Source organism: Mustela putorius, unplaced genomic scaffold, assembly GCF_011764305.1.
Source record: "Mustela putorius furo isolate JIRA1106 unplaced genomic scaffold, ASM1176430v1.1 tig00537350_pilon_pilon_pilon, whole genome shotgun sequence".
Classification (NCBI taxonomy): Eukaryota; Metazoa; Chordata; class Mammalia; order Carnivora; family Mustelidae; genus Mustela; species Mustela putorius.
This window is the reverse complement of record NW_025422471.1, coordinates 16070037-16093779: the sequence shown is the minus strand read 5'-3', so window position 1 is coordinate 16093779 and position 23743 is coordinate 16070037. Positions and strand designations below refer to the sequence as shown.

The following is a 23743-nucleotide window of genomic DNA, read 5'->3' as shown; positions in this document are numbered from 1 at the left end:
ACTAGAATTTCCTTTAAAATGTTTGAGCTCTTGGTCCTGGCAAGGCCACCTCCTCCATCAGTCAGTTCATGTGTGTCACACCGGTATCTAGGGAAATGGTTAGGTAGTAATTTTTCCTTGAGAAAACTATGCTTTTATTTATTATTGCTATTTTATTTTCTCTCTTGGAAATTTTACCAGTTGGCAGGCAGTCCCCACTGCTGAGGGAGCCACAAGCTCTCACTGCTTCTGGTTGCCATTGATGGGGAGGTTCAGGGCCTCAGGAAGACCTTGAGCTTGGGCCAGGAGCTAAGGTATGCCAAGCAGGCAGAGAGCAGGGGAAAGGAATTGGGGGTGGGATGGGGGACAAAGTGTGGGATCCAGGGCCTGGTGAATCAGCAGCAAGTCCCACAGGTTGTAGTATCTGCAAGGAGATCTGGTTGCCCGTGATAAAGGCCTGCCTACCCTGGTTCTGGGACAGCAGCATCTCAGAAGGCTTCAGGTGCCCTGGTAGTGACTGCACGTACTCCTCCTTGCCTGCCTCATAATTGGTGTAGATGAGAATGATGTATTTGCAGCAGAAGTTCTCCACACCATCATTCCCCACACCCACCAGAGCTGTCTCCCTGGCAGTCCTTCCCATCCAGCCCCTGGGAGCGGCCCAGGTGCCTCAGAATGGCACTGGATTGATACAGGGCAAAGTCTCCATCCGGGAGCTTGGGAAGCTGCCCATATACCCAGGGGGTCTTGAGTGAGCCCTGCAGCCAGGTTTCCATGGTCACCACCTTCTCTTTCCAGCTCCGCCCCTGGTCTGCGGCAGCCTACACAGGGCCTGGCCGCACTCTCCAGCAAGAAGTAGACAATGGCACGAGGCGTCATGGTTGCAGTACAGGTGACTGGGCGGGTGTCGGGGTGACGGTGGTGGTGGGAGAGGTTCCCGCAAAGGCTCTGCTCTTAGACTGCGTTTTTGCAGGCTGTTCACTTTTGGAGAACCCCCAAAATAGTACATACTTTCATCTTTCTGCTTGAATGGGTGTTCCTCACTGGAAAGGAAAAAGACGTGGGCATGTGCTGAGCCTGTCAGGTGTAGGACATCCAACACATTCCAAGGAGAGCATGTTATGTGACATCTTGTCTCGGTTCCAGATCTTCTCCCTTTTAAGTGGTGTATGCAGGTCAGAATGATCACTTGGAAATATTCCAGTTCCAACCACCTGTTTACACGGACCCGTGGATTTTGTTTCCGCAGTATGAAGACTTGGAGGCAGGTTTGGAAAAGCAAATGGCCGAAGTTAAAACTTAGGAGGGGAATGGAAGGAACATAAAAGCATTAAAGTCTTTCTCTTCATCATTTTGTTCCTACAAATCCGAAAGGTCCTCAGATAATAAAGAGCTGGATTTATTTGTTCTTTCATTTGGTGTTCAAAATGACTGGAAGGGGGAGCATCTGTCTGTGTCAGTGGTTCCATACTGAAAGAAGAGGCTTCCTTTAGAAATGATCACTCAGAACGATTCAGAAAAGAATGGGATATTTTTAGTAAGTCATTTTCTCAAAAAACCTCCGTGGGACTGCTGGAGGAGCAAATCTGAATTTATTCTCAGAGGATATAGTTAAATATTCTGACCGAAATAAGGACTATGCCATTTGAAACTACATATAAAAACAAGATCAAGGGATAAAATAAGAGCACATATTTGTGCTTTACAAATAAAAACCACCCAGAGGAAGATCAGGAATGAACAGTAAATATGAGACGTAGGGGAAAATGGACAGCTGGCTTCTGCATACTGTCACCAACCTTCCCAAGGAAGAGTCTCTGTTATTGCTATCTGAATAGAAACATGACCTTTATATTTTTATTACCAAACTTAGAGGAAAGACTAGTTAGGAAATAGACATTATAGCCCATCATCAATTTTTCCTTTCTTCATGTACCATTGTAGCAAGTTGCCAAGATATTTTGAAGGTGCATTTTAAAGGTTTTTCTTAGGGGCATAGGGTTATTTAAAATAATGGCCACTGTTGTTTTCATGAAGTAGAGTACCCTCCATAAAACCAAGAGGTATCCACACAAGTAAATGCTATTTTAATGTGAAATAAACTGAGGAAATGAGAAGATAGTGAGATATTCTAAAAATCATTTTTCAGAGGAGAGACATGTCTATAGGTAACAGTAACTACTTCTTATGCCCCTAGAACTCTGATAAAATGCTAAGACCAATGGGATAATTTTGGAAGTTAATAAATCTCCAATTACAAAAAATAGCATATATAACTTGGAAAAGGTAAACAAAAATCTTTTAAAGAATTTACAATTCAGTAATAGTCACCATTCCTATTTTGAAGAATGTTTAGGTTTGTTTCCAGCATATTTTTTAAAACTGAGATATAGTTAACATGTAACATCATATTAGTTTCAGGTGTATAATATAATGGTTTGATATTTGTATATATTGTGAAATGATTGCCACATTAAGTCTAGTTGAGTCACATGGTTGCAGAAATTTTGTTCCAGGTAAGGAGAAGCTTTAAGATCTATTCTCTCAGCAATTTTCAAATATGCAATACAGCATTATTAACTTTAGTCACCATTATGTATATTATGTCCCCAGAACTTATTTATTTTATACCTGGACATTGGTGCGTTTTGAACTCCTTCACCCTTTTTGCCTACCTTCCTACCCCTGCCTCTGAGAACCACCAGTTTTTCTTTCTATCTTTTGTTTTGTTTTTCTGTTTTTAGATTCTACATTAATGTGAGGTCATATTTGCCTTGCTCTGTTTAACTTCTTTCACTTAGCAGAATTCCCTCAAGGCCCGTTCATGTTGTCACAAATGGCAAGATTTCCGTTTTCTTTACGGCTGAATGATATTCCATTGTGTATATATGCCACCTTTTCTTTATTCATTTATCCACTGATGGACACTTAGGTTGCTTCCAAGTGCTGGCTGTTGGCAATAATGCTGCAATGAGTATGGGGGGCATATACATTTTTACGTTAGTGTTCTCATTTTCTTTGAATAAATACCTAGAAGTGGAATTGCTGGATTGTAGAGTAGTTCTATTTTCAATTTTTTGAGAAACCCTCATATTATTTTCCATAGCCGCTGCACCAAAGTGTACTCCTACAAACAGTGTACAAGGCTTCCCTCTTCCTCCACATCCTCAACACTTGTTTTTACTTGTCTTTTGGATACTAGCCATTCTAACAGTATCTCAGTGTGGTTTTGATTCACATTTACCTGATCATGAGTAATGCTGAGCACTTTTTCATGTGCGTGAGGTCCGCGTGTAGCTCTTCCTTGGGAAAATGTGTATTCACATCTTCTGTCCATTTTTTAAGGGATTGTTTGGTCTTTTTTGCACTTAACTTGTTGGAGTTCTTTATGTGTTTTGATTACGAACCCCGTATCAGGTAGATAATCTGCAAATGTTTTCTCCCATTTAGTAGGTTGCTTTTTCACTTCGTTGATGGTTTCCTTTGCCATGCAGAATCTTTTTCATTTGATGCAGTCCCACTTGTTTATTTTTGCTCCTGTTGCCTTTGTTTTTGGTATCAAAATCCAAAAAATCATCACCAAGACCAATGTAAAAAAGGCTAAAAAGCTGTGTTTTCTTCTAGGAATTATAGGTTTAGGTCTTATATTCAAGTCTTCAATCCATTTTAAGTTAATTTTTGTATATGGTATAAGAGAATGGTCCAGCTTTATTCTTTTGCATGTGGAAGTCTAGTTACCCCAACACCATTTATTAAATAGACTGCCCTTTCCCATTATGTATGTATTCTTGGCTCCTTTGTCACATATTAATTGCCTATATAATGCATGGGTTTATTTCTGGACTCCTACCTCATTCTACTGATCCATGTGTCTGTTTTCATGCCAATACCATGTTGTTGAAATTGCTTTTAGCTTTAAGATACAGTTTTAAGTCAAGAAACATGATGTCCCTGTCATTGTTCTTTCTCAAGAGTGCTTGGGCTATTTGGAACCTTTTGTGTTTCCGTACAAATTTTAGTATTGTTGGTTCTATTTCTATGAAAAGGGCCATTGGAATTTTAATAGCAACTGTACTGAATCTTAGATTGCTTTGAGTAATATGGATATTTTTAACAATATTAATTTCTCCAATCCATGAGAATGGAACGCCTTTCTATTTATTTGTGTCATCTTCAATTTATTTCATCAGTGTCTTACAGTTTTCAGTGTATAGGTCTTTTACCTCCTTGGTTAAAAGTACTTCAGTACTTTGTCTAATAAAAGTGGTGAGAGTGGCCATCCTTGTCTTTTTCCTGATCTTAGAGGAAAAGCTTTTACCTTTTCACCATTGAGTGCGATGTTAGCTATGGGTTTAATGTATATGACCTTTATTCTGTTGAGGAACATTTCTGGTATACCCACTTTGCTCAAAGTTTTTATCAAAAAGGGATGTTGAATTTTGTCAAATGCTTTTTCCTCTCTCTCTGCCTGCTTGTGATCTCTGTCTGTCAAATGAATAAATAAAATCTTAAAAAAAAAAGGGGGGGGTGTCACGGGGTGGCTCAGTGGGTTAGGCCTCTGCCTTCAGCTCGGGTTGTGATCCCAGGGTCTTGGGATCAAGCCCCGCATCGGGCTCTCTGCTCCGATGAGATGACCTGGACTCAGTTCCAGGGAGATGACCATATGATTTTTATCCTTCATTTTGTTAATGTGGTGTATCACATTGACTGATTTATAGATGTTGAACCATTCTTGCATTCCTGGAATAAATCCCACTCGATCATGGTGGATGATCTTTTTAATGTATTATTGAATTCAGTTTGCTAATATTTTGTTGAGAATTTTTACAACTGTATTCATCAGAAATATTGGTCTGTAATTTTCTTTTCCTTCTTGTGGCATTCTTGCCTGATTCTGGTATCAGGTCAATGCCTGCTTCAAGACAAAAAAAAAAAAAAAAAAAGAAGGATTTAGAAGTGATTCTCCTCTTCTATTTTCTGTGAAGAGTTTGAAAAGAATTGGTATCCATTTTTCTTTAAATGTTTGGTAGAAATCACCAGTGAATCCATCTGGTTCTAGACTTTTATTTGTTAGGGGGCTTCTGATTATTGATTCAATCTCTTACTAGTAATCAGTGTACTCAGATTTTCTATTCATAATTCAGTTTTGGTAGGTTGTGTGTTTTTAGGAATTCATTTATTTGTCTAGGTAGTCCAAATTTTTGGAGTCTAATTTTTCATAGTACTCTCTTATGATTGTTTATATTTCTGTGTTATCAGTTACAATATCTCCTCTTTCAATTCTATTTTTATTTATTTGAGTCCTCTTTTGCTCTCAGTGAATCTGGCTAAATGTTTGTCAATTTGGGGGGCACCTGGGTGGCTCAGTGGGTTAAGCCACTGCCTTCGGCTCAGGTCATGATCTCAGGGTCCTGGGATCAAGTCCCGCATTGGGCTCTCTGCTCAGCAGGGAGTCTGCTTCCCTCTCTCTCTCTCTGCCTGCCTCTCTGCCTACTTGTGATTTCTCTCTTTGTCAAAAAAAAAAAAAAAAGTTTGTCAATTTTGTTTATATTTTAAAAAACAGCTCAATTTCGTTGATCTTTTTTTTTTCCCTTTTAGTCTCCATGTGACTTATTTCAGCTCTGATCTTTGTTATTTCCTTCCCTTTGCCAACTTTCAGCTTCATTGTCCTTGAGCATTTTTTAGTATCATAATTGCAATCTTATTTAAGCATCGTTTGGTAACCTGCTTTTCACAACTTTGATACTAATGTTTTATCATACTTCTGTAAACTTTAATGACAGTGCAATATTCTATTGAACAGAGATACCATGTTTTTTTTAACCAATCTTTTATTGATTTTTTTCTAAGTTTTTGAATTTGAGATAGTATTGTGATAAGCCTATTTTTCCAGGAAGCCTTTGTAAATGTCTGATTTGTTTTAGATTAGCTTCCAGCATTGCAAATGCCAGTTAAAACACTATGAACAATTTGAAACATCTAAAAACGTAAAACTGAATTGCTTTCAGATATGTTTTCTAATTTACATCCCCACCAGCTGTGCATGTAAATTCACAAACTTTTCAAAGAGATCTAGGCCCACTCCACACTAATTCAAAATAAACTATTATAAGGGAAAAAGAATGACATTTGCCACTAAATGTTTTTTAATGCTTGATAATGCTTTCAAGTTTACTTCAAGTATATAATTATAGAATTTTATTTAAGTGATTCTGCTGTTATGTTTTCAAAGAAGATGAAATCCATTTTAGAAGATTTAGCAAAATTAATAAATATCAAATTTAATATTCAGTAGTTATGTTTACTTCACATTACATTAAATTACAAATATATCTAGAACATGTATATATGTCTTACAGAACTTAGAGAATACTATATTACTTATATCCATTTATAATTGTCATGTCTTTGCTTTCCCCATGTGTTCAAAACTACAATTTCCTTGGTATTTTTCTTTTTTTTTTTTATTAAAGATTTTACTTATTTGAGAAAGAGAGAGAGAGAGTGCATGCAGAAGCAGGGAGAGGGTCAGAGAGAAGCAGACTCCCCCCCACTGACCAGGGAACCCTACATCAGCCTCGATACCAGTATTCTGGGATCATGACCTGAGCCAAAGGCAGACATTTAATTGACTGAGCTACCCAGGCACCCTTACCTGATACAATTCTTTTTTACTCTACAATCCCAAATTACATCATTCCTGTGGAGAAAATTCCCCCTGTTCGAATAATCTTCTATTATAGTCATTTCCACAAAGACTCTGTGGCAAATGTAAAGTCCTCTTGAATGCTTGAATGCTTGAATGAGAGAAATTTCATGATGCTATAACCCACCTCGTTGCTGTATTCACTTAATAGTTACTGGGTCCCTTCACGGTGGAGGTGCGGTAGACAAATACGGAACTACATTGATCTAGTGTGGAGGTGGACAAGTTGCTATAAAGTATGTCTTGGGAGCACAGGAGGCCCATTTGAGTTCACCTAGAGACAAGTTATTATTTGAGCTAAGACTCGGAGGTTGAGAAGTTGGTTAGAGAATATAGGGGAAACATTAGGGGCAGTAAAAATAACATATGCAAAGAAATACAGACATTTTTTTAAAAGCCCACCACATTGTAGGAGCTCTAGGTAATAAATCTTAGTGAGTAAAACAAGGGTTGAGCTTGGGAGGTTGAAAACAGACACAGAGGAGACCGAGTATGCAGGACCTACATCACAAACATTTGCTATTGTATTGTGAAGGGAGTTTGGATTTTATTCTGTAGATAATGGTAAACTATTGAAGCAATTTGCATGAAAAGTTTTTAATTATAATTATATAATAATTATAACTCTGGAGTCAATGTAATAAATATTTTGGAAGTAGAGAAAGTCTGTATGTGAGCACATGTGGGAAGTTACTATATGAGCACAGAAGAGACATTAGTGTTTGTGTTAAGGTAATGAAAATTGGAAGGGAAAATAAGGTAAAAAAAAAAATCTGTATTTTATGATAAAGGTAGCAAAAGCAATAAGACTTAAGAATTGATTGAATTTGGAAGATGTTGTCCTAAAGCCAATTTTGTAAAAATTATCTCAGTGATGGATTATTCAGTAGGATCTCGTTAGCTCATTACAACTGAGGGAAAAGGTTAATTTGATTTGTTTCAAGTCTGAATTACAGAATGTTTGTAAGAGAAGATTTTTAATATACTTAAGCACAGAAAGTTTTTCAGTCACATTTTGGTGGTATTAAAAAAAAAAAAGAAGGGGAATTTTGGCAGAAGAAAAGATTCATATGAGAAATCCTTGCTCCCTCATACAATATTATTACCAAATTTAAGATGTTATATTAGTTTGCTAGGACTGCCATAACCATGGACTCAGTACCACAGACTGAGTAGTTTAAACAACAGAAATCTATTTCTCACAATTTTGGAGGCTAGAAGTTCAAGACCACGTTGTCAGCAGTGTTGATTTCCTCTGAAACCTCTTTGGCTTGTAGATGGCAGTTTTTTGCTGGTGTCTTCACATTGTCTTTCTTCTCTCTGTGTCTCCGACCTGATCTGTTCTTGTAAGGGTCCCAGCTATATTCTATTAGGGCTGACTTTAGTGGCCTAATTTCACCTTAATTATGTCTTGTAGATCCTGTCTCCAAATACAGTCACATTCTGATGAACTGAGTAGGATTTCAACATGGAAATTTCAGAGGGATTTCAGAAGCCATAATAGATATGGACTGGAGTAAAGATCTCAAAAGGTATTTTCATTTCCAGAGCGTTAAGTAAAAAGTTAAGAATGACTATCATAAGAAGAACATTACATAAATTAAGAAATTTTTAGCAAAACGGTTTTCTAAAATTGAATCAACTAAGTTCAATATCCATTCCCAGTTAATGAATGAGAGAATGTCTTCGTAATACTGACTAATGTGGTTTACTAGCGAGGCCTAGTAACAACAGTAAAGAAGTTGTGGAGATATGTCTTATATTCAACAACGTTTATCAAAATACTGGTCAAGTTCATCGTATAATTTATGTTTACTTGTGAGAAAATTGGAATATTATGTATGCAGCACTGGGAAACTAACCGGAGGGGTTTTCGTAGTTGTTCAGCTGACTTTACATCCAAAATTATAAGGAAGCACACTTTTTAAAAATCAAGATTTGTAACGACCAAAGCTGCTCACTAATCAGAGAATGTGTCTATATTGTGCTAAAGCAGCTGATACTGACATTAAATGAAACTTCACTTTGGAATTTAGGATCGAAGAGGGCTTGTGTCAGGTGTTAGGTTTTAATAGATCTGGGGGCCTGCTTAATTGCTGTTTTCTAAAAAAAATTTCTGTGTTGGAGCATAGCATACGATATACTAAGAAATTTTAGCAGCCTAAAATTTCATGAGATTTTTTTAATTCAAAAACCAAAATGTCAAACCATCTCTCTGGATACTTACATAAAATAGGTGATGAGACATTTTGAGCAGAGAACACGATCTAGTAATGTTTATCATAGCACCATGGGAAGCAAGAATTCCAGGTCCTACTCCCACCTGTTCATTTCCTGTCTGCAGCCTCAAATTTAACTACTTTGTAGTCCTCCCCCTCCCTTTGTAAGACAACTGTACAAAAAGGTAGCTATTTGTTTCACATTTTGCTAACATGGTGGGATGGGGTCAGAGGAGGGAATGGGTAGGGCATGTAGCATCTGATGAGAATTCTGAGACACTTAGAACTGTATCTCTTCATAAAATTTCATTACAGGCATGAAATCAGCAAGTATCCAGTTGCTAGACTGTGACAACAACAGCGAACAATAACAACAAAAAGACCTAGGGGAGGGTGTGGGACTGGAAAGTAGTATTTATTATATTCCTACTCTGAGTCAAATAGTGTATTAGATTATCTGTGTGCTCTGTATAATTTACTTTAGAGATATTAAGAAAAGAAGGCTCTGAGAGGTTAAATGATTTTCACAGTTTAATATGGACAGCCAACAATGGAATTGGTATTTTAAAATAAATCTGGACACCCAAGTCATGCTTACATCTCCCCAATGTGCCCAAGATGGCCAGGGTGGTCAGTTCTGCACAAAAGGGGTCAGAACAATCAAAGAGAGCCAAAGAAGTCATACTTGTTTGGATTAAACAACTCAATCTGCAAACTATTTCACTTTAACATAAGGTGGGAAATGGGATTTCCAAAGGAAAGAAGAAGAACAAGAACACAAAACTGAGTTTCAGCAAAGAGGGCAAGTGAGCGATTAAAAATAAATCTTTCATGATTTGCTCCTGCAGGCAAGAAGAATGTTTTTCAATCCTGCTTAACCCAAACTAATCTGAGTTATTTAAAGTATTATAACCAGTGGTGACAAAGCAGAAAGTTTATTATATCCTTCCACAGGCAATGACTTCTCCAAAGCAGGAAGCACGCGTAGAAGGGGACCACAGTATCCACGGTACAGTGAGCAGCTTTCTGTTACAGGGAGCCACATGTGCGCTGGGAGGGCTGCCCCCCCCCCCCCAACCAGACCAGGCAGCTTGTTTTCCATTCCAGCTGGGAAGCAAGAATACTTTCAGTCCTGGTGCGCACTCAAGTCACAGGGCCAAAGAGAAATCTGCACCCCATCCAGGCCCGTGCTCACCAATGGGAGTTGATGTCTTTAGGCACACCAGTAGTTAACAGCAGAATCCCTGTTTAGAAAGCTCAAGATTTCTGAAATATATTCCTCCAAAATAAATGCATAGTTTCATTTGCAAAGTAGGACATCATTACCTAAAGATAACAGCATCTGCAGAAATACTTACTTAGCAACTAAATCACAAGGTCTTCCTTAGAGCTTCCTTTAGGCTAGAAATAGTCCCTGCTTAGCCAGCTGGCCTGGAAAACTAGTGACAAACATAAAAACCAAAAGAATTACGGAGCTCATCCTATGCCTTCATCTACGGCTCAGACAAGCATCTGTAGCACACTGTTTTTGAGATCGAGGGCTACAGAGTCAGTGGAAGGAGGAAATGTCTAGATTTTCTTCTGTTGTGCCATGTTTTCAGGCCCAGAAATGTCTATCTCTCCAGGTAATGAAATGTACAACTTTTTATGCAACTCTTGTGTAAATTTAAGGCTGGCGGGATTTGCAAAGACCGTGATAGCCATGACTTTTTCAGTGGACTCAGCCCTGTTGCCAGTGGGCCCAGGAAGACCACAGACGTTAGGATGTGTCAGGAGAACCGGTTATTAGAGAATCTGGATCCCTGGGAGCACTGATTAACACTGATTTACAGACAGCCTAAGAAGTCTTCAAGGACATCTTCATGTCCTGCTTTTAAAAACATGTTTCAGAAGCTTCTGTTGCTGCTGTCCTAATTTTGTTATGTTGTTTTCCGAATCTATTTGTGGAGAAAGAAAATACTTCCATATTAAGGCTATACTGATGATAAAGAAAAAAATAAGCTTAAGTCAGACTCATCCCTCTAATTTACATGCTGCATTTTAAATTCACACATGAGTCAGGGAAAGAGACAGCAATCCCTCGGTAAAGTATCTGTGAATGCATTATTTCTTCTTTCCTTTCCTAAACAAAGAGGCGGAAAGACTCTTCTAACAAAGCTTTCCTGAATCACCCATATCATCATATTTATTTTAGGATGGGCATGAAACTTTCTTTTTTTTTTTTTAAGATTTTATTTATTTATTTATTTATTTATTTATTTATTCGACAGAGGAGAGAGGGAGAGCGAACGAGCACAAGCATGGGGAGAAGCAGAGGGACAGAGAGAAGGAGGCTCTCTGGAGCAGGGAGCTGGATGTGGGTTCCATCCCAGGACCCTGGGATCATGACCTGAGCCAAAGGCAGATGCTTAACGAACTGAGCCACCCAGGTGCCTCAGGCATGCAACTTTGTACATGTTCAAGAGAAAGTTGTAAAGACAAAAATCTGTCTCTGTGTGTGGCACGTTGCAGGATATCCTAAAGATAACTTTATTAACATAACAGTCATTGACCTCAGAGATTCCACCCCTAAGTCATTCCCGTCAACTACAGAGAGAGAGAAACGTCAGTGTACCATTCATTCTTTTATTTCCAAACAGTGCTTGGTTCCAGAAAATTATGAATCAGGCTAGATGAATGGTAGGCAATACCAGTTTCATTTTCCCTCACCCAAATATCTCTTAAATAGCGTCTCGGAAACTGGTTTTAAACAGTGTGCTTATAAATGTTCTGTATTTATTTGCAAAGTTGCCCTGGAACACTTCTCTGATCATGGCCATTTCTAGCAATTACCATTTTAAATTGTGTTTTAATGACTAAATGACTCCAGGAGCAAAGAAAAGGTCATATATAAAAATTTCACGGTGTGACACTTTGTGTGAACTGCACAGAAGGCAAAGGGTTGCAATAAATAAAATGGCTTTTGTTTCTAGCAAACTCACTCAAAGACACACATACATATCTACAAAAACTCAGAGACAGTTCCACATTTCCTGATGAACACTGGCCTTTCTTGAAACATACGCTTAGCCATGGAATCTAGAAAAAGATCTCTCTGTGTTTTATAAGCATCTTTATCAGAACAATGGCATGCAAGGAATGACAAATATCTCTACTGGGGATTTATGTTCCTTAAGAACTCAGAAAACACAGAATTTGCACCTGCTACAGGATAATATTGGGCTTGCAAAGCAAAACAAAGATTTCAGCACAAAGCTAAAGATATTTACACGGGTTGGGAGATTTGCTGAACTGAGTCATGAGAAAATGACAACGAAATAAGTGCTTATAAGGCACCCAAAGTCCCGAATATTAAGACACTATTTGAAACAAAGAATTTAGATTTGTGCCAGAAAACAATAGGAAAGATACTATGGATCAGATTTCAAAGGAAGGAGGGGTGGAACAGGCCCTGCCAGTTCTTACTATTCATTCTGCCCACATACACATCGTGAGCTCTTTTCTATTTTTAATTCCTGCAGAAAATGCCTCAGATTCTACACTCTAGTAGTTCTGCTATGAATAACATCGAGACCCTCAAGGATGACAAAGAGAACCTAAGAGGCTTTTTTCGGTCTTCATCTTTAGCATGCTATGTATGACATGGTCCATGCCGTCCCCAAATAATAACATAAGGCTTTCCACCTCCCCCGTGCACCTGAGGCCCACCTGTCAGCTTTATGACTTGAGAAAGAGGCATACAGGAATCCTCAGGGCTGCCAAGTGCAGCTCACAGAAGGTCAGTGTGTATATATATCCCTGCTTCCGTGCTCTTGCCATTTCCAAGAATAACACCTTGAATTTAAACAGTAGCTTTCCTCCAAGGAACACAGAAGGTTCTCACCTATCTGAGACCTACATAGGTAAATAGATCTACAAACAAAGGAAGCAAGGATTTGTTGATTCTATTTTAAATGAGAGAACCAAAACACAGTAAGTTAATAGGAAACCAAACAATGCCAGAGCACGCATGGTCTTCTAACCTAGATTTTTAATTCAAAATCCCATCTTCTGTGGCTAAATTATCATTATGCAAAACTTATCTCATGCAGGTGGTATTTGGTTATTTGGTTTTTTCCTTGGTTATTTGGAAAAACCTTCCCGATTTCAAGTTTGAAAGCAAATAATCTCCACTGAGATATAACTAGTCTAGTGTTTCCAACATTGTCACTCTAATATCACGTTTCTTAGTGTAAGACATAATATTTGGCAATTCAAAGATTATTTAAATGAGTTGCTATCCTCTATCTAGTAACTTTCAGTTTTTCATTTTCCAGTTTTCATGACTAAGGAGTCAACTTAAAGAAGATCTCAGATTTTCTTAAACCCTGAGCAAGTTATTACAGGCAGATAAAAAATACAGTCATATTCATGGTTAGTGTGTTATTCCACAGCTCAAAAAATACTACTTGACATGATTACTGAAGAACCAAAGCTGTCTTCAGACAGGCATGAAGGTGTCGAAATGGAAGCAAAAAGGGGAACAGGAGATGCTGTGCAGGAAAGAGAGTAGGGAGTGGGCCCAGCTGGCTCAGTCAGTAGAGCATGCGAGTCTTGATCTTGAAGCTGTGAGTTCAAGCCCCAGGTTGGGTGTAGTTTTTTACTTCGAAAAAAGGCGGGGGGCAGAAATATGGCCTTGTGGCTCCTAACAGCAAACATTAGAAGAGAGAGGAGAGACGGAGGTTTATGACGTAACATATGACATGGACAGAACGTATTACATTTGGGAATAGGCAAGAAAAGTTTATCTTAAAAGAAAAGGCCGTGACCCCTGTGTTTCAGATCCAAAGAGATCCTTTATAGGAAAACCCTATACAAAGACCAATTTAGTTTGTGATTACTGCAACAGGCATTGTGCTAAGTCTTTCCAGATTACCTCACTTGATTCTTACTAGTCTTGACGTAGGTCCTATTATGCCCAGTTTACAGCTGAGAAATTAGGTTAAGAGATGTCACCTGACTTGCCACAGGTCCCAAAGCTCTTAATTGATAGAGTCAGAATAAGAGCCTAGAGTGATCTACCTCCAAAGCTTTCTCTTAACCACTCTGCCCCCCTGACTCATTTTGAGGGGGGAAAAAATGATTAAGCCTTTGAGAAAAAACCGACGATGACTTTTTCTCAAGGATTTTCTCTCTCACACCAGTTCTTCTAATGCTTCTCTTTTTCTTTCGAACTAAAGTACTCCCCCATTTACTGAAGAAGGGTTGGGTCAGAGATGCGTTCACATATTATAGCTATTACTCATGTCTCGCAGGAACCTGAAGGGCAACTCTGTGTGTGTAATTGTCAGCAGAGGCGTAATTAAGAATTTCTAGTACCCGAGTGAGCTCCAAGATTTAGACTCCACCCCAGCCCACTTTTCTTTATACCAATTATAGAACCGAATATCACTGTATGCACACATACCAATCCCCGGTTAAGTCGAAACCACTCGCAGCAGACGCTAGCCGGCTCTGCACCCTACTTGATTTTGTCCCTGTTGGATTCAGCTGTTCCTGCCCTATCACTAGTGTCATTTGCCATCAGTGGAGAGAAATAGAACATTCCCCTCCGTCCGCAACTGGCCAACAGAGTAACTAGTTGCTAAAAATTAACTCTATTATTAACATCTCTAATAGTCTCTAAATCGCAAAGTCCAGCACACACAGCCAATCACAGCCTTGCTTTCTTCCCTACCTTAACTTCCCACTTCTCTTTTCTCACCCCATCCTGACAAGTGAAATTACATGGCCCACTTTCATGAGGCTGGGCCTCCGAAAGTGCTGTTCTTTCTTCCTGGGTGACTTCTCCTCTCGAGCCAGTGGGCAAATGCTCACCATCTTTCAAGATTCAGCTCAAAGTCTAGAAATCCTCCTGTTTTCCATACTGCCTTCCCCCTCTGGACTCTCCTGGATCTGGAGAATGCCTGTGTTTTAGTGCCTGTGGTACCACACACAGAAGTTTCATCTCCATCTCCCAGAGAATGTGTGAGTCCCAGCAAGCAGAGCCCAACACGTAGTAAACCTCTGGTCATGGCTGGACAGTCTGTGAGTGAATGAAGGAACAACCATTAAAAACCAAGGCTTTTCCTCAAGTGCCTTAGAATTTTAGTTCCGACTTGAAAGTGTATGCACGTACTCTGGGGTTGCTGACCTAATCCTTCTGCATGAATTTAAATAAAAGCTGTAAACATTGATACTTACTCAAGAGGAAAAAAGAACAACAAAACTCTCCTTGAGGTCAGTGGGACTGGAGAGCAGGTGAGCTCACAGCACCACAAAGAGGTGGAAGAGTAGGAAGGAAGTGAGTAAGAAGGGCAGCGACTAACTGGTTAGCTGGTATCACCACACATACCAGCGTTAGCTCTGATTGACATGAAGTCGCCTCAGTGGTAGGAACAGCCTTGATTCCTTGGCCGGCTTCCTCTTAGGTGGCAGCACTCAACTCTCTGGCCCTTGACAGGAGTAGTGAGACCTTCTGCTGAGTCATCTGTCATGCTTCTCTCTGGCATCATTCCTCCACGGAGAGTGCACTTCCTCTTCCTCTTTATCAACATTGTTTTCTTGATGAATTCCGCTGCTACCGTCCTGACAGTGTGTAAGTTCCCTTTGCCCTTAGAAAGTACATACTGTGGTGATGAACACTTTGTCTAAAGTATTTTCCCGTTACATTCTCTGATATAACCTCAAAATATTATCTTAAGAATAAAGAAAGGGGTGGGGCCCCTGGGTGGCTCAGTCAGCTGAGGGTCAGCCTTCGGCTCAGGTCATGATCCCAGGGTCCTGGGATCGAGCCCTGCATCAGGCTCTCTGCTCTGCCTGCCTGTCTGCCTACTTGTGATCTCTGTCAAATAAATAAAAATAAAAATATTTTTTAAAAAATAAATAAATAAAAATAAAAATCAAGATTTCAACATTTTATTATTCAACATTGAGCAGAACTTAGTGGGAGTAAAAATAGAGTAATAAAGAATTCTTTTTTTAAATTAACATATAATATATTATTTGTTTCAGGGGTACAGGTCTGTGATTCATCAGACTTACACAATTCACAGCATAGAGTAATAGAGAATTCTTACTAAGGATATTTCAATGATTTCTTGACCAACGGTAGCCTGGCACTCTACTGAATATCTGTAACAAAGTCAAAGAAATTTCCTAACTTCTAATTGTCCATCATCTACAGGAAATGCTCAGCTCATACTGCAAAGTAGTAAGAGAGAGAATAGAGATAATCTATGTAATGGGTATAAACCTCATCTTACAAAATAATATGTACAAGAAATGTATGTATTATTTTCTATAATTATGCTTAATTATTTTTTACACCAGGTACCCATCTTCCAAGATAGTGGAGAATTTGACCTTGGTAAATCTTAGTTCCTTCTATCCAGTCCTCTTACCTATGTCATTGGAATAGGGGAGGAAGGAGGGTAGAGCGCCTGCCTCTGGTTATTGTTCATTGTTTTCCCTGACAGTAGGACTCCCTGGGCCCTGGGGTGCTTGCCAACCTCTGTGTCCTGCAAGAGAAACAAGACATTTTTACAGGGCTTCAGATGGCTTCCTCTACCTAAGTTCCTCAGGCAACTGGTTTGGTGGTCTCCCAGCAGGGAGGCAGAATCACGAATTGTTTAAGAAGGCCAGCTTTGGCATCACATAGATTCAGATCCTGGGCTTGCCGTATCTCATGACCTCAGACCATTTTTTTCAATTTCCTAACCTTCAGATTCCCACGTGCAAAGTAAGGGTGTGCATGTTACATACCTCACAGAGCTGTGAGGGCAAACTGAGGTAATCAGAGTAAAGTGACCATGCCTGGCTCATGGTGAGTGTTCAGCGACAGTTAGCTGCTGTTGTGACCGGTGCTATGATTGTTGTTATTCTTCATACTGACACCATCATGCTCCGGGCACTGTCAGAATGAGGACGGACGTGGTCCTCTCTGCTCCAGACCCACAGATCTCTTTCTCCCCCTCCCTTCCCCAGGCTGGTGAAATCCTTCTCATCTGGGGAGAAGGCCTGTGTTCTCTCTGCTTTCTGCTGGATTCTCCTTCCGTGGTGGCATACCACTTTATCTTGTTATCTTTCCTAGGGTCATCTATTCAAATGTCCTCAATAGCTTGATGTGTGTGTTTTTTTGGTTGGGTTTGTTTTTGTTGTTGTTGTTATTGTTGTTGTCTTGGTGGGCAGAAGGGGGGTTTCCTGTCCAAAAACTATCCTGGGTAAAGAATAGGGAGGAGGAAAAGAGGCGGGACTACAGAAAGAAGAAAAGCATTAATTGGATCTCAAAATATTACTTAACTTCACTATTGCAAAGTAGTATGAAAGCACTAAAAAGGAAGAATTCAACTCCCCTGAGAAAAGCAGAGGAAAGCATAAGGGATCAAAACTCCCCCCGGGGCGCCCGGGTGGCTCAGGGTCCTGGGATCGAGTCCCGCATCGGGCTCTCTGCTCAGAGGGGAGCCTGCTTCCCTCTCTCTCTCTCTCTCTCTCTCTCTCTGCCTGCTTGTGATCTCTGTCTGTCAAATGAATAAATAAAATCTTAAAAAAAAAAAAAATTAGAGACTCCCTGCCCTCCCCTCTTTAAAAAAAAAAAAAAAACTCCCCCCTAAAAATACTGCATGTTCCCTGTGGCAAAGAAGGGTAGAGAAGTTACATTCCTCCCCGTCCTGAAAGCTCTCTGAGGCATAGACAAATTTTATTTTGTTCTTCAGTGTGTCTCTTATCTTTCTGGGCACCTGACACAGCACAGGCATTTCATACATTTTTGTAGAACAAATTAAGTAAATTTCTGTAAAAAAAAATAACATGCACAAAACCACAAGCCTGGAAGAAGTTGAGATGTTCAGAGGAGTAATGGGTATAGAGAACACTAGCTTTAGAAGGTCAGCAGTGGGCAGAGAGAGAGAAAGGGAGGGAGACAACACAAATAACAGAAATGAAACGTGTTATACATCTATCCAGGATGTAGTCATTGTTTTTACTAAAACTGTTAATTTTTTCCTGAAATGGAACTATTGACTTGATTGAGCAGAGGGATGACCAAATATCAGGTCTTAATACTGAGGCCATGGAGCAAGGCTAGGCACAAAAGAAAGAGTAGCTAGGTAGTCTGTGGTGGTCCAGGAAAGAAGATTGAGTTATTGGACAAAAGCACTGTTCCTCACTTGTAGAATTATACATCCACACCCGTACCACAACTTTGTGGAGAAGAGGGCTAAGTGAACGTCCCCATCCCTTAACACTGCGTTTGTCCGTCTATCTTCCTTTGACCGATGACCCAAGCATCAGGTTGAAGGTGTTCATGCACTTAAGTGGCCCTCTGAACTCTGGGGATCCTCCCTGAGAAGAACACACCTTAGCAGCCTCTCTAGCCTAGGCTCCCAAACAAGAGAGCTATAGCAGGCCTGTATCCAACTTGTAGCCTGTAGCTCAGGGCCAAACTTGAGTCCAACCTTCCCCAACGGAGACTCCTGAAAATAAAAAATTGTTGTTCTGAGGCAGCTGTTGAATTTTAGAGTAGTAGGGTACTCTGGATTCTAAAACTTGAGATTTTTTTTTTAAAGTTGCTGGCCTTCTCCTCACACTGCTGTCTCTGCTGTTGACAATCCCTATAAGACCCCTAAGGTGCTACTTTCAAAGTTTACAAACAAGTCCTGCATTCTTGGGTGGAGTACTTGAGGAAGCCTGTTGCTTTGTTCCTAGGGAAACACAGAGGAGTACCCACTCCTTGTTTGGAAGAACACCCTGAACTCAATGAAAAAACTCCAAAGTTAGTGTTTCAGAATGGGAATTTAATGTTTAATGGTGTAAACTGGGGAATTTTTTTAAAAAAGAGCTTTGATGGGTGTTTTCTAGAAAATGTTTCTTTTGACAAAGTAGATTTGAGCCATACCCTATGTATGCATATATGCAGAGTCGTCTGTCCCATCTGAGGATCTAAAATGTGAAGCAAGGATAGAGAGGTGGTGAAGGGTTCTTAGTGGCCCGATTCCTGTTCTACTCCATTCTACTAAAAAGCTGGACTTGTGGGGCGCCTGGTGGCTCAGCGGGTTGGGCCGCTGCCTTCTGCTCGGGTCATGATCTCAGGGTCCTGGGATTGAGTCCCGCATCGGGCTCTATGTTCAGCGGGGGGCCTGCTTCCCTTCCTCTCTCTCTGCCTGCTTCTCTGCCTACTTGTGATCTCTGTCTGTCAAATAAATAAATAAAATCTTAAAAAAAAAAAAAAAAAGCTGGACTTGTTAAGGCCAACCCATGCCCACTCGGATGATTGCGTTCAACTAAGGCATCACTAAAGGCAGAAAACCGCCACTGAGCTATGATGTTACAAGTTTCTGAGGCAAGATCCTAGCTTTGTGGTAAGGTTTCCTTGAAGAGAGTGTATCTTCCCAGTGTCAGTCATCCTTGGTGAGTTCCAATATGATGCCAGAAATGAGGATTGGGGCCTTGGATTGGGGTGAATGACACCTTCACTTGAGGCCTCGGAATGTGGACAGGGCTGAGTCGTGCATAGGCTGGGACGTACCTGGTGAGCTGTCAGCCTGCCTGAAGCTGGACCAGTAAGAGATCTAAGGTCCTGTCTGCTCTCAGAGTAGCCACTTATGGAACAAAAGTGAGTAACCATTTTTTAAAAGATTTTATTTATTTATTTGAGAGAGAGAACATGAGAGGGGAGAAGTTCAGAGGGAGAAGCAGACTCCCCGTAGAGCTGGGAGCCCAATGTGGGACTCGATTCTGGGACTCCAGGATCATGACCTGAGCTGAAGGCAGCCACTCAACCAACTAAGCCACCCAGGTGCCCATGAGTTATCATTTTTGTTGCACTTTCCTTCCATGATGCTGCAACCTTTCATAAAGCCTAGTTATCATTTTAACCCAGTCTCCACTGTATCATGAGGAATTAGGGAGACATTTATCTCCTATTTCAGAGGGAGAACAGGCATCAGGCTTGTGTGGGACCAGAAAGGTTGGGGTGGTAGCTGTCAGTCTTGGAGGACAGGAGAGCTGAGCCATATGTTTAGTGGTCTCTCGAGCAGGGCAAACAGCAAAGACAGCAGCGTAATGAGGAGGCCACCTGCTTCTGAGCAGATGTGAGGCAGGACTTGGGAAAATCTCTCGCAAGTAAAGAAATCTTAATTCCAGTGATCAGGTTGGTAGGTGCTCAAGCTACAAGCACTAGGGAATTAAAAGAAAGCATGATCTTATCTTATAGTCACTAGCTAGTAAAATCTGGACCATTAGATTACAGCAGTCATTCATTTTATCACAAAATAATATCTTTCCAATTTCTAAAAAGCTTTTTCCTTAAAATGGAAAAGTAAGGCAATCCTGTAAGAAAAATGAAGAGTGCAATCCAAATTCTAAATTCTCAAAGATAAACATATTTCTTACATTAAAAAATTTCTGGCTTTGTAAATAAAAGCCGACTCGTATAGTAAATAAGCATTGAATTGACAGAGACATACGGAAAGAATGTAGATAAATGGGAGTTCTGTGGAGGACATTAGTAAGAAGTTATTTAAATAAGATGTGTTTTTCAATGCCAAGAACATATTAATGAGAGAGAGGAAATCATATCTTTAGCTTTTTAAAGATGCATTTGGCTTCTCCCTTTAAAGATTACTCTCCTGAAATTAAAGCTAGTGCTTTGGGGAGAAAAAAAAAATGTGTACCTTCAAAAATATAGAACATTGTTTTTGGTTAATTATTTATAATGGTTTAAAACAGTTTGATTTCTGGAGCCAAGTTAATTTAAGAACCAGATTGAAAAAAAAAAAAAGAAAAGAAAAGCTTTGTCTCCCTCTCCTTAAAAACAAGATTTGCCTGCTGCTTTTGAGTGACATTTAGGCTTTAATTGATAATATTTAATATTATTGAAAATACTTAAATTTAAGGATAGCTTTTTAACAAATGCTTGACATTTTACTTATTCCTAACATTTATAAAATAGAAAACCTAACAAAGCTGATTTTTTTTTTTTGTATGTGCATAATCCTATTACACCGCTTGAATCCTTATGTGAGTTAAATAGCAGTTCCAGCATCACGCATGGCAAGGAGAGTGTATCCCCTTCTATGAAGTCTTTAAGATGAAAGGCATTGATCTGATACTCAGGCCAGTGTACTTTAACATATCTCCCTTGGGTGGATATTCTATATTCCGGACTATCTTCAATATTTTCAATAAGAGAATGATTCTGTAGTATATAAAATAAAATAAGAAAATTTGGGTGGCTCAGTGGGTTAAACCTCTGCCTTCGGCTCAGGCCGTGATCCTGGGGTCCTGGGATCGAACCCCGCATTAGGCTCACTGCTCTGCACCCCACCCCTGCCTGCCTCTCTGCCTACTTATAATCTCTGTCTGTCAAATAAATAAATAAATAATCTTTTTAAAAAATTCTGTAATTAATCTAATTTTCTGATACACATACCTGAGCTTCACAGGAAAGATAATACAGACTTTAAGAAAAAGTCAATTAATTTTTAAATGTGCTTTAGATCATTCTGTAAGTACTCTGAGCTCTCAACATGCAAAATAGGACTGTTTTGGGTAAGAGGGCAAAAGGAGATACTTTTGCTTCTCATAAAATGGACAAACAACTGTTCATTTGAATTTTAAATCTTAAAGCTCTTACTCTATTTTCTCCTGAGAGTCAGTATTACTTTCTTGCTTTCATTCACAATTATAGCCCAAGGCTCCTTCTTATTCATATTTACTCACTCTTTATTTGCGGAGCATAGGAATCTGTGCTGGGTTAGCACTGCACAGTTGTAGGGCCTGGTCCAAGCTCTAAGTGACAGAACACAGAGGACATAACTCCTTGAGAGAGCCAGTGCTCTTCTATTGAGAGCAACCTACATGTACTACAAAATGAAATTTACTGAAAATCTATTATTTGGTTTTCAGAAGCTGCATAAAGACTAAAGATACCTCCTAATACAGAATTTATTAAAACCTTCCTTTCTCGTTTCTTAAAAAATATATTGTTTCAAAGCACAGTGGTATCATTATAAATAGAAGCAGCTCGGGAAGAATATCAGCAAATGCCAGCAGAAAGGACTTTAGTGCATAAAAATGAAGTGTGTTAAAACTAGAGACTTTTCTATTATTAATGAAACGGAGTGCCATGAGGAAATGCAAGGAGACAAGAGTAATAGCAAAGTCATGAATTAAATAATAACTTAAAAGTGAGAGTTACTAGTTTCCGAGCACATGACATCTTCCTACTAAAGTTTATTAAGTGGGGAATCATGAAATAGTAAGTACTAAGGCTTCAAATAAATACATCTACTGTATGGAAAAATCACTTCAATATCAAGATGTCGGGGTGAGTGACAACAAGGACCTATTGCAGTTACTTGAACAGCTTCGACACCAAAAAAGTCTCATGCCTTCCTCTGCTCTGCCCGTTTATGGGCTTTCTGTGATATAGATCTTCCTTCAACCAAAACAAAAATCAAACCTGCAGTTTATCTTGTCTGAACTTGCAACACTAGAGATGAGTTTTGCAACTGTTATACGTTATAAAAATATTCTTGCAGAAAGGAAAGTCTCAGAATGTAGAGGAGGTTAATTCATACAAATCCATCACCACCAAAAACACCAGGAACCACACACAGATTTGGATAAAATCTCCACCAGGTCCTTGAACTACTCCCATGACAGTCACTCAGAAAAGCTCACAAGGAAGGTAAAGTAGTTCTTCCTATATCTTTGTAACAGAAAGGGAAAGTGCCTTTACCTTTAATGAAATTCATTTTCAGAGCCCATCAATCTTTGCTTAAGGACCTTGAGAAAAATGAAATGTGTCTTATTCATTAGAATTCCTCAGTGCCTAACTATCATGACATCTATTATTTAATTAGTTCTCATAAAAGCTTGTTGAGTAGAAGAATAAATGAAATAAGTATAAATGTCTACGATATTTTTATCTCCATATCCCCTTATCTATAATGTATGATAAACACAGTAGCAAGCCTTCACTGAATGATCCACCAGAATTGTGAGTCAAGTGACCAAAAGCAACAGGGTATAATTTATCCCCTTTGAGTCTGTGCTTTTGAAGAAAATGAACACTACTCAATGCACCATAAGAATCAGAGAAAATAAAAGATCAGTACATTATATCCTCTTGGAGACCTTTAGTAATTCTTCCTGATAGTTTTGGACTGTGATCCTATGAAGCTTGACAGGGTTTTTGTAACTCAACTAATATATGTAGAATAGAATTCTTTGTTCGGGATGGGCAGTATCACCTTTAGATAAGTAATGGCTTGTAGGTTTTCTTGGTAACTTATCAGGAAACAAAAACAAAAAAAACAAAAACAAAAAACAAAAAAACACTGAGTGTCCTGGGATAGGCATAGTTAATGTTGGGATAAGATAATAAAAAATAATTAAGGGACACCTGGGTGGCTCAGTGGGTTAAAGCCTCTGCCTTCGGCCCAGGTCATGATCCCAGGGTCCTGGGATCGAGCCCCACATCTGGCTCTCTGATCAGCGGGGAGTCTGCTTCCCTTCCTCTCTTTCTGCCTGCCTCTCTGCCTACTTGTGACCTCTGTCTGTCAAATAAATAAAGAAAATCTTTAAAAATAATAAATAATAAATAAATAAATAAATAACACGGCTCAGTGTCACTCACCAACTGATCCCTGCACATTCTGAGCCCATTTATTTTTAGAGGTATTCAAGTTTTACCTCTCTTCTTTTCACTGATTCCTTCAGTCCAAGTGTACTTCAACCTCTGGAACTACTTTTCAAGCTATCAGCTATCTTCAAACAGAAAACTGCTTTCTTGTGTGTGCACAACCTACCTGTCTTT

General features: G+C 39.4%; 1 pseudogene; it reads right to left on the bottom strand.

The window, feature by feature from the left end:
- Positions 1-219: 219 nt before the first annotated feature.
- Positions 220-23743, bottom strand: part of LOC101680490 — a 29094-nt pseudogene continuing 5570 nt past the window's right edge.